At 34.5% G+C, this 8,582-nt stretch overlaps 1 long non-coding RNA gene across 3 annotated transcripts; it reads left to right on the top strand.

Annotated features, from left to right (window-relative positions):
* Positions 1 to 6,111: 6,111 nt before the first annotated feature.
* On the top strand, positions 6,112 to 8,156 carry LOC139432180 (uncharacterized). Of its 3 annotated transcripts, none has more exons than XR_011642051.1 (3): positions 6,133 to 7,348; positions 7,401 to 7,769; positions 7,945 to 8,156. It is a non-coding gene; the product is annotated as an uncharacterized lncRNA (long non-coding RNA). The 3 variants fall into 3 exon arrangements; XR_011642052.1 differs by having other exon boundaries at positions 6,155 to 6,971; positions 7,041 to 7,348; positions 7,401 to 8,156; XR_011642050.1 differs by having other exon boundaries at positions 6,112 to 7,348; positions 7,401 to 8,156.
* Positions 8,157 to 8,582: the final 426 nt, after the last annotated feature.

Raw genomic sequence — 8,582 nt, 5'->3', positions numbered from 1 at the left:
ACTGTCATTTAATTTGTCATAATTTTTGTCGTAAATAATGAATAAATCGCAATTTTTTTGGTGTGAATTTAACTACAACCGATGGGACACGCGGTACTTATTATATTACAATACCAATACAAGACAATTTTTCTATATTCACAAAGTAAGAAATTTAAAAAATCGTATCTTAAGAACCGATTAAGATATTGCAATGAGACAAAATGGATTTTAAATCAAATTTAATCTAGTTTTCGTGTGCCTGAAATTATTTCATAATTTCTATAAATCTCCTTGTTGCATTTGTTTGATTTCAACTCTGCTTATTTCAATGTTTATTCAAAACTAAAGAGTTGTAGTAATTTTATAATTAAAACTCTTTTAAAAATTAAAATACAAAGACAGACGTGTTGTCTGGTTGATTGCTTATAATCGAATAATATTTACATCGAAATCAACAAAAATGGTAACATAGGTAATTTATGATAATAAGGTAATTTGATACTATGTGAAGGTAGGCTCTGTACTCTACAGTTACTCCCCCTTTCACAAGAAAACCAAACGTAAAAAGCACGAAAATAAAAGATAAGTTAGCAAGAAAAATTAAAGTGAACTTTCAATTGTTTTTTGATAGACAATGCGTCGTTACCATAGAAAAATAAATATAAATATATATATATAGAAGCATTACTCCCCACTATTTTTTCGGTCAAATTGATTTCAACGCCTCTAGTGGTCTGTGGTACCTACTACTTTTAATAAAGCGCGAAATTTAAAAGTATTTTTATTCAGTTAATGGTTATTAATTATTGATTTCAAACTTCCACCAGTCAACATGAAAATGATAACAGTAAAGGTATCATTTTCGTGTTGACTGGTGAAAATTTGAATTTTGTTTTCACTTCGTTTTGTCTGCAACAAAACGCATACACTTTCGACTCTTCAGAGTACCACGAGAAAAAATGAAAGGAATTTTGGCGTTATGTCATCAATAGAACGACATAGTTTTAAAGTTCCCGCTTGACTTTCAAAATGGCGGCAAACCGCGGTACTTTGTAAATCTAGGGACTTTAAGCAATTTGTGCTTACAGTGCCATCTAGCCGTCCGTGGTACCCATTAAATATCTGTCTTTTTTTATACGTACTGAGTTAACACACCGTGGTCGTTACTATGGCAGTTATTTGACTTGTCATTAAGTAAAAATGCGGGTTTTAAACGATTTATATTTATAGGTAAGACCTTATTATTTTTTGAAATTATGAATGTCGTTCGAAGCCTTTTAAGAATTTTAAAAGGGCCTTCGTAACGAGGGGTAAGTGAAGGTTGCATGCCTTAATTTTGATGAAAACGTAATCAGATTTAAAAAGATCTTTATGAAGAAAAGGTTTGTCTCGTGAATGAAATGATGTTTCGATTGGTTGTAGGTTTGAAAATGTTTCACGCAAATTCTGCAAAATGGGTTCCGTCTCTAACGAATGTTGTGATTTTATAAAGAATCCACCAGGTAGTCGGAGAGGTTGGCCGTAAACAAGTTCGGCAGAGGAACAGCCAAGCGCCAAGGTCTTCCTTAACCCTTAAAGGCACGGGTGAGATATCTGACAACATTCCGACCATGTTACGGTGGTGTAATTGTTTTTTGACCTTCCACATAAAGTACATTGCCCCCGTTTCTTTCCCCTGCGTTCATCACTAGTTACTTCTGGTTCTCTTTGTGTTAACAACCGTTTTATGATTGCTTTCGCATTAACTGGTAGAGATTTGATCATTTGTCGATGTTGTAGATGAGGTTTCATTAGAGAGATTGCGAGGGTTTTCAAGAAAAATCGGCGAAGCTGAGACGAGGTATTAAGATGACGCGCTGTAAGCAACACTTGCGCGTTTATTCCAGCGATGTTCAGCAGCAAGAAATTGATAGCGAATGGCCATCTGTGCGTTTTTCTAGCAACGGTATAATTAGCGCAGAGTTGATCCACCACATCTACTCCACCTTTATGTTTATTGAATTTCAAAATAATATTTGGTTTGCTTGAAATATCATCAACTTCAGCATAATCGTGCATAGTGCTAATTAGAACCACACACTTGTTTTTTTTAGTTTCTTACCTATTTCTCTGATCTTCGAAGGCAAGAATTCAAGAGGTATTTCTTTCTTATTGGATCTTAAAGTTCCAACCAAGGTTATACCATTATTCAGAAGAAACTTTGCTAATGGCAAACTGGTGTACCAATTATCGGTTGTCAAATTTCGGTTTGTTCCTTTCCACGAGGAGATCAAACGGTCAACTATATCTATAGCGCTGTTTCTTACAAGATAAAGGCCTTCGGGCTGGGTTCCACAATTAATTTCGAGATCTAGCGTATAAAATGTTTTTGTGTCTGTGAGCGCAAAAATTTTCAAGTCATATTTGGCTGGCTTACTCGGTATATATTGGATGAATGAACATCTACCACGATATGGCTCCAATTTTTCGTCAATCGTCAACTCTTCACTAGGCGTATAGAACTGTTTACAGTTCTCAACAAACAAATCGAAAAACTCCCTTACTGGAGCTAGTTTATTGATTTTCTTTCGTTCATTTCTTGTGCTTTTATCTTCAAATCTAATGGACCTTATGAGGAATTTGAACCTATTTATTCCCATTATGCCTTGTAAAATCTCTATTCCTGTGCCATCACTAGTCTAGGCCTCCCGAAGTAGACTTTTGACATCTTTTTGATCCCTAATAAGTATAGAATACCTATAAACGCCATCATTTCATCCCTCGTTGTTTCACTTATGTTTTGTTTATTATTTCCGGCAAAGGCTTCCGGTCTCAATCTTCTTATGTATGAATTTGTATATTTCACGATTATATCAATCATATCTGTGTTGATGATCTTGGAGAATCTCGACTGAGATCTCGTCATTCACATCGTCACAATTTTTAGAAAACGGCCCCACATTGCGTAAAATGTTTTTACGAGATATCTTTGAAAATTTACTTTTGTACAGAGTTTTCTTCCATTTGTGAATTTCTGAAACTTCCTTGATTTTTCGGCCTTTTACAGTCTTCGTTTTGTAAATAGTTTTTATAAAATAATTAGATTCATTATTTTCTCATTATTCTATCGTTGTCCGGTGAATCATCGGTGTCTTCTTCGTGAACGTCATTGGCGTCAATTTCCGAGTCTGGTAGATGGTCACTTTCGTCGATATACTTCTCGCCATCATTATCCGATGCATTGTTGTTGTCACTGTCCTCTTGTTCGTTAGTAAGTTCTTGTAAAACTAATTGGAACCGCTCTGGATGAACAATTTCGTGGTTAGACATTGTAGCACAAGCGGCGTACAAAGTGCGCCAAAACAGAACTGTAGCGCTTCACGATCGGATGATATATGATGGGAGGAAGTGGGGGATAGGTTAGATGTGGACTCCTTGTCGCCCATCTTAAAAATAACGGCTGCCGTGATACTTTTTTTTCGTTTGGCGCATTTTATACGCCAGCCTTTAAGGGTTAAGGGAAGATCTGAGGTCTAAAAGAACGACGGGAAGATCGTCATACCAGTTGCTCTTGCTACCTTTGGCAATTAAGGCTGTTTTGAGAGTTCGATGGAATCTCTCCAAAATGCCATTACTTTATGGATGGAAAGAGGATGTGTGAATCTGGCGAGTACCTAAAATGTTGTTAAACTTCAAAAATAACGAAGATTCAAACTGTCAACCTTGGTCATGCGTGATGGTGTGAGGTATTCCGAACCTAGAGAAATAATTTCGAAAGAGAGTATCGGCTATCGTTGAAGCGGCGATATTTTTGAGCGGAAAAGCTTCTGGCCAGCGAGTGAACCGGTCAATTGCAGTGAGTAAGTACGTATAGTCTTTAGAAGGTGTAAGAGGGCCAACTAAGTCGATATGAACGTGATCAAATCTGCCACTTGGTATAGGGATTTTTTGGATAAGTTATTTTGTATATTTGTTCACTTTGGCTCGTTGGCTTACCATGCCAACGAGCCTTGTCTTTGTCCACCACTGAATATCTTTTGGCATATGTGGCCAATAGAAACGGGATTTAAGGTTATGAACAGTTGCACGTATTCCGGAATGTGAAATATTGTGAAATTTCTGGTAAATGATTTTTCTAAATTTATCTGGCACGTAAATTCTTGGCAATGGTGAAGATATTTCGCACCAAAGTTTAAAATCTGATTCTTCAATTTTTTGCTGAGATAAATGAAAATTGCGTAAATGTTTGTTGGAAAATTGTTTATCGAGTAAGTGCTTTAATTGTATATCCTGGTCTTGAGCAATTTTAATAGATTTTAAATCTGGATAATCGGAATTAAGGGATTCAACATTGATGCGTGACAAAGTATCTGCCACAACGTTCGAATCTCCTTTAATATATTTAAGTTCAGATGTGAACTGGGTGATATAACTCAGATAACGAATTTGTCGAGGAGTTTTTTCGGTTTTTGAAAATATTGAATTAATTAGGTTTGTGATCAGTGAAAACAACGAATTGATTTCCATGCAGAAAATGTTTAAAGAACTTTATCGCGGAATAAATTGCTAGAAGTTTTCTGTCAAAAGTAGAATAATTAATCTGGCTTGGAGTTAATTTTTTAGAAAAGAAAGCTAAAGGTCGTGTTTCGTTGTCTGAAGTTTGAGCAAGAACTGCTCCCATGGCACTATTTGAGGCATCCGTTGTTAAAGAAAGCATAGCTTGGGGTGATGGATGAACAAGGATGGCAGATTTAGCTAGTTCATTTTTAGATGTTGTAAAAGAAATGTCGACCAAGTTGATATTAATTTCTGTTTTTTGGAATATAGGGTATTCGATAAATACAGAAATGTAGAGGACCCAAAATGTTGGAAATGTTAGGAACCTTTGCAATTGTTTCAATGTTGTTGGAGTTGGAAATTCCGAAATTGCGGTAATCCTGGACTGAGAAGGTCGGATTCCTTCGGCAGAAATTTGATGACTTAGAAAATTTAGAGTTAGTTTTAGAGAAGTTACACCAAATATACATTTCGAAGGTTGATTGTTCTAAATGTTTGTAATGCTCTTCCTCGCTTTTACTGGCAACGAGGATGTCGTCTAGGTAAACAAAGAGGAAATGCAGCCCAGAAAGCACTTCGTTAATAAATCGAAACCGAAAGGTGTTGTTATTGCGGTTTTGGGGATGTCTTCTTCTTCTATAGGTGTCTGATGATAAGCCCTCACCAAGTCTATTTTTGAAAAATTTTTACATCCATGTAAATGGAGGTTAAAATCTTGAATATGTGGTAAGGGAACCGATTGAAAATAATTTTGTTGTTGAATCAACTAATCGCTTGTTTTTATTATTGTAGTAATTCAGACTGATACGAATATCTGATCCATATCCATTCCAAAATCTTATTTTCAAAATTTACCGATAATGATAAAGACTTATTTAAAACCATATTGTTCCTGAAATTGAAGAAATTTAAACAACAAATCGATACAATATCATCGATAACCATCATTTTTGGAAAAACAAAAAGGAAAACATATTTAAAATATTTTGATTGACATTGTTTGTCATTCCGAAATTCTACATAAATTATCTTTTGACGTATCTTGTAAAAATAAATTTGAATTATTTTTGGAATAATCTAAGATTGCCAGAACTTAGTCGCTATGCATTTTGATAAAAAAATTGAAGAACCGACGCTTAAAAAAATAACAAACAATCAGAGTTGAAACGTTGAAGACAAAGCATCGTTTTGTTGTGAACGCATTCGACAATGAAAAGAGACTAAAAACAAGAACATAACCCGAGTGAAGGAGAAGAAGAAATATCTTAATGTGAGTTTAAATATAAAAAAAAAACTAGAACTTAAAAAAAAAGACTAATTTAATCAAGTGTATTAAAAATTCGTGAACCTTTAAAACATTAACTGAGACAATAATCAGGATACAAAAAGGAAGAATAAAATTAATACGACCGATTTGGAATTGAACACCTAGCGCCAACGTGTGAAATCACCAAGGATTTAAGTTGAGATATAAAAGGCGTCCATAGTAACCATTGTTTGAAGGAGAAACAAATTCTAATTAAGATAAGTCTTTAATACATTTTTTTTTGGTTCATTAACAAATTAAATTTTTTAAGAATCTAATTTTGATTTAGAATATTCAGTCCGAGTTAACAACATCACATGATATAAAATTTAAGCCCGTATTAATAATTAAACAATAGGGCCGTTAACTATTTTTTTTTATTGGCTCATTCGAAAGTTTTTTAAAATTGATTGACCCCATATTTTTTAATTTTTGATTCTGAGGCTTAGTTTTTCCAAAAAAAAAATAATAAAGTTTGAAATTACAGGCCGCGAATTCAGTAGCGCGTCACTCAAATTTGAGCGTATGATTGGAGCATATAAAAATCAATAAAATTCCTGGAGAGAGACAATGCTACGAATCTTATGCGCTAGACGAAAACAGAAGAAAACGGCAGAGAAATCACGTCTGTGATTTCTTTCTTCTTACTTAAAACGTCACAAAGAATCAGGGGTGGGGAATTTTAAAGTTTCACATTAATTACTGCAAAAATTAAACAATTTTCGTACGTGAAAACGTTACTAATCCGTCTAATTTAATTTACATTATCGATTTTTTGAAAGACGGTCTTTCTAATCGATTGACGTTAACGGCCCTATTTATTCAGTTATTATTTTTTTTTAAATTAAGTTGGTCTTTTGAACTAAATCCACAATTGAACCCTGAGAAGAACTTTAGTTCATCGATATATATATTTCTTCCATAATCAGTACCAATACAATATCAACTAAAAGATTGAATTTATGAAGGAAATCAGCGCCAATGATTGGGTTTTTAACATTGGCGATGGTAAAAATGAAAGGAAAATTCCTTCTTAGATTTAATGAAACTGTTAGTTGTTTTTTGCCGTAGGTTTTAATTATTGTACCATTGGCAGCGGAAAGCAAAGAGATGGTATCTTGTTTTCGATTTGAATAAAATTTAAAAGGTAATACAGAAACATCGGCTCCAGTGTCAATTAAAAAATTTAGATTTTTTGGTTGTCGAAAATGAAAAGACGCGAACTTGTAGGATTGATCGAAAATTGGGATTGCCATTTTGGCGAAATTTTGAATTTGGAAAAAGATGGTTTTCTATTGAAACTGGGTATTAGTTTTTTTTGGTGGGACAAATTATTTGTTTTATTGTTGAACGATGTGAAAAATTTACACCAAGATCCTTGGCATTTCTCCGCCCTATCAGCGAATTTATGGTGATACCAACATATATTAGAAGGCGCAGAGGAATTTGACCTACCACACGAATATTGGGATGAGGAGCGCGATCTACTTCTGGAGTGATGGCAACTACGACAGCATTGGGGGGGTATATTATTGTCATCACGTTTGAAATTTACTAAAGACATTTTATCCTCTAGAGACGAAAGTCGTTGGGATAAGGCTTGAATAGTGACTAAAAGGTTTTGAAGAGATGCTGTTATATCTTGGAAGAAATGCTTGGGAACGAGTCGCGAGAGAGGAATTAGACGAAATTTTATGAATTTTGGGAATGTAACTTGGATTGGGTGAAAGTTGCAGAGCTTTCCATATTTTGTCCGCAATTGACAAAAGGTCAGCAACATCATTTTTGCCAGAAGATAACAAAGCAACTGATATCACCTTCGGAATTCTTTTTTGCCAAAGCCTCAATAGCAATTCTCTGCTGACTACCTGTGAACCGCCGGCAGTAGCCAACATTGATCTATAAAATTCTGACAGCTTTTGATCACCCATTTGAGAATTTGACAGTAAGTTATCGAGACGTCTTTCTTCACTCAAACAAAGTCTGTCAATCAAAATTTTTTTGAATGACAAATACAAATTATCTACCGGGGGATTTTGAATAACGCCTAAAATTAATGTGATGACATCGTTTGGTAGATGAGTTAGAACTAAATGATATTTTGTTTTATCGTTTTGCAGCCGTGACAAAACGAATTGTGATTCAATAAACGTAAACCACACTGCTGGATTTGAAGTCCAAAAAGGCGATAAAGTAAATTTCGTAGTAATGTTCATTCAAAATTGTCGCCGATAGTAGCATCCACCATTGTAAAAAATTATATTAATAATGAAAATAAAACTGTTGGATGTCAAATATGACAATTGATAAAGAATATAGAATGTAATTCGCTGCTTTTTTGTTTAAATTATCTTAGTTAAGAAAGAATAACTAAAGCCTTACACAAACCGTCCTTCACAAATCCAAAGGAAAAATATAACGGGTCGCTAGTAGGGGCTGCAAAGCAGTTTTCAAACGCAGTAGTAGCAGCGAAGGAATTGGGATAACTTGATTGGGGCAACTGGAAGGGGTCTGGGACAACTGGGCTGTTGCTATGCTGTTGTCTGGAGTGATGTGGTTGTTAACTGTCGGGTTATAGGGTTGGACTCAGGTTGGTTTTTGCTGCAGGTTCAAAAAACTTCGTTCAGGGTCACCAATAAAGAGTTGTAGTAATTTTAATAAATATTACAACGAATTTACAAAGATTTTAATAATAATAAGTTATAATTTCTATATGAAGGTAGGCTATGTACGCTACAAAAACAATTAAATAAATAAA

The sequence above is a fragment of the Onthophagus taurus genome, chromosome 11 (assembly GCF_036711975.1).
Source record: "Onthophagus taurus isolate NC chromosome 11, IU_Otau_3.0, whole genome shotgun sequence".
Classification (NCBI taxonomy): Eukaryota; Metazoa; Arthropoda; class Insecta; order Coleoptera; family Scarabaeidae; genus Onthophagus; species Onthophagus taurus.
Note: the sequence above shows the minus strand (reverse complement) of the source record. Positions and strands in the feature narration are given on the sequence as shown.